General features: G+C 42.2%; 1 pseudogene across 1 annotated transcript in view; it reads left to right on the top strand.

Annotated features, from left to right (window-relative positions):
• Positions 1–453: 453 nt before the first annotated feature.
• LOC308302616 (nucleolar complex protein 3 homolog) overlaps positions 454–2923 on the top strand; it is a 26015-nt pseudogene continuing 23545 nt past the window's right edge. The window contains exon 1 of the transcript XR_013963380.1: positions 454–543. The product of XR_013963380.1 is annotated as a nucleolar complex protein 3 homolog (transcript). The remainder of the gene's footprint in view (positions 544–2923) is intronic.

Here is a 2923-nt window from a genome sequence, read left to right as displayed (position 1 = left end):
AGGTCTGCTATTAGGCCTATTAAAGTGCTAAAATATGCAAAACTGTCCCCCTTCCTGATCGGAAGAAATGACAAAATACATTTTCAAAACCATATCAAATAAATGGTCAAAAAGCAGTGAGAATACATAGTAGCCACAATCTACAAGCTCACAACACGTTTGTTTGCCTCGCAACTTATTGTGAGCTTGAATATCATTTCAGTGGTTGAGTGATTAGAATGCGACTTATCTGGCTACCAGTGATTAAGGGTCCCCGTTTTAATTTAGTATCATCAGTGTTTAGCCTATCATTTAATAGTCACCCACCTTACAGGCTGCCTCTGTGTGGTCCATCGGTCCTTATCAATAAGGAGGATATTATGTTATTATAGGAGGTTTAATAATGGACAGCAGGCCAGACACACAGACAAGCTTCTTGGCAGCGGCTGTCCTCGGTGTTTGGACCCGGCATCGATGCTGCCCTGGCGGCGTTCCGAGGCGCTCAGACCCGCTCCCTCTCCGGTCCTCCGGAAGGTCCTCCGGTCCTCGCCTACCCGGGACAGGGTAGCCTATACTCGGGCAGGCACAGCCTGTCCAGCCGCCTCTCTCCCCAGATGAAGATGAATTAGAACCGAGGAATCCACTCTGCTTACATCCACACCATCCTCATACAGACTGTCTTTGCTGACCGCATCTCTTCTCTTCTTGCATTGTTGCTGTTCTCCTGCTATTTAGATAACAGGCCTAATAATAATAAAGACATGTCGGCTATGTTTGTATGTTCATTTCTTCCATTGTCCATTATTTTTGTTTTAAGCTACAGAGATATAGATACGCTAAGCTAGATGTTGTAATGATAGGATTGTCTTACAGCCTACTTGCCGTTCGCTCTGAATTCCAGTGTCTTGTTGTGTTGACTCTCTGAATGTCATGTCATTCTGCTACAAATAGCTACACATTAATGATTGACGAGTTCATTAATTCCCACCGGAACAGTCCTGTGTGTGTGTGTGTGTGTGTGTGTGTGTGTGTGTGTGTAGCCTAGCTCTTGTTGTGGTGCTAGAATAAACGTTTATTCTCAGAGGATAGGCTCCGCCCTTAAGCCGGCTCTCATGTCAGACGCACGCAGAACGTGTAAAGGAGGGGATGATCTGAGAGCACCTTTCACACGCGGGGTTCGAACCCAGGCCTCCTGCGTGGAAGTCCAACATCGTAACCACTTGACCAAAGAGACATTCGTCTGCCGGAGTTACTAGACTTTTGAAGCTTCAAGGCTGGCGCTGCGACTCTCTCTGTCTCACACACACACACACACACGCACACGCACACGCACACGCACGCACACACACACACGCACACACACGCACAATTAAATTAAATTAAATTAAATTCAAAAGAGCTTTATTGGCATGAGAAAACGTTTACCTTCCCAAAGCAAAGTGTCACAAATACAATAAAAACAGTTGAAAATGGGGAATACATTGGGAGGGGGTACAGCATTGTGTAAACAGAGCTATGTCGCATTGTGACATTTTATATTTATACAGGGTACAAATAGCTAGCATTACTTTCCTCAAAATGCATTTAAAGGTATCAGCTCTGTTTCATACTGAATGTGCACAGACTGCACACGAAGCTATCTTGGGAAGGTGCGTCAGTGCTGGCTGACACAAACCTGGTCAGAGCACGCCATCTAGTGGCTGAGAGGAGGTCACTGCCCGACTGTTCATATAATTTGATTGATTGATTGAAGTAGGCCTATTTATTGTCAGTTTGCATAGGAAAGGTCAACTAAAAGGTACAGTTTCATGACAGTACAGTTCACTGGTACAAGGTCTACTAAAAGGAGACTCAGATATAAGCCTTGCAAAAATATTTTGTTTTAACTCATAGCCTATATCAACATTGAATGATTATGACAGACGGATAGAACACAGTACTATGCAGCAGATATCATGAGAAAAATGAGAAAAGGTTATAGGCTACACAAAAACTGGTATTTACAATGGAGGTCAGTGAGCAGTGACCCAATGCAAATAAGGGTCAATAAAATCGTAGGCCTATATAAAATGTGTGTACTACAGTGGCAGGGTGCTGCGTTACTTCACAGCCACTCGGGTTTGGTTTTGTAATTTGGCATAACAAATATATTTCTATTTATTATAGGCTTGACCATTTCTCTCTCTCTCTCTCTCTCTCTCTCTCTCTCTCTCTCTCTCTTCTGTTGGATAATTAGAGAAAGCGCACCTCTCTCTCTCAATACAAAGTGATCCTTGCTTGACCACAATGTTCTCTCTCAGATGATCTGCGTAAAATGGCAGAGTTGACTGAAGTGTCTAGGCTAATACATATTACATGGGAGGTTGAGGCCAGTAAATCTGTCATAAAAATATATCTATTGAATATATTATAGGATATAGCCTACAATGAGATTGAGCAAACGGTTTTGTTTAAAGAGAAAATATATCTGACATGGCTGAACGGGACAGACCCATGATGTTTACCAGGATAAGAAATAACACTAGAAAAGTTGTTATTTTGAGAGAGAAATGTCCTGCACACCTTGATATGGTTTATTTTGATGATAACTGTTGTTTCCAGTGGAAATAAGCTTAGTCTTTTCATGGATCTCCTTTTAGTAGACCTTGTACCAGTGAACTGTACCGTCATGAAACTGTACCTTTTTCTATGCAAACTTCTAATAAAGTCTTCAATCAATCAAGCCTACAACAATCTATCTCAATACATACAGTAATAGGATCGTCATGGAGGTTGTGTAAACGTTTATAGTGCACTTATTATTATTATTATAAGTGACGTCCCTCGAGGATGGCGACGGGAAATACGTCATCTGGAGCGAAACTCCGCCTTACGCTCACTTTCTATTCAAATCGGTTGATTGGTAACGTAGGCCTATGCACCTTGTTATAATGAGACCGTATGT

This window comes from Nannobrachium achirus (genome assembly GCF_963921795.1).
Source record: "Nannobrachium achirus genome assembly, chromosome: 18".
NCBI lineage: Eukaryota > Metazoa > Chordata > Actinopteri > Myctophiformes > Myctophidae > Nannobrachium > Nannobrachium achirus.
Note: the sequence above shows the minus strand (reverse complement) of the source record. Positions and strands in the feature narration are given on the sequence as shown.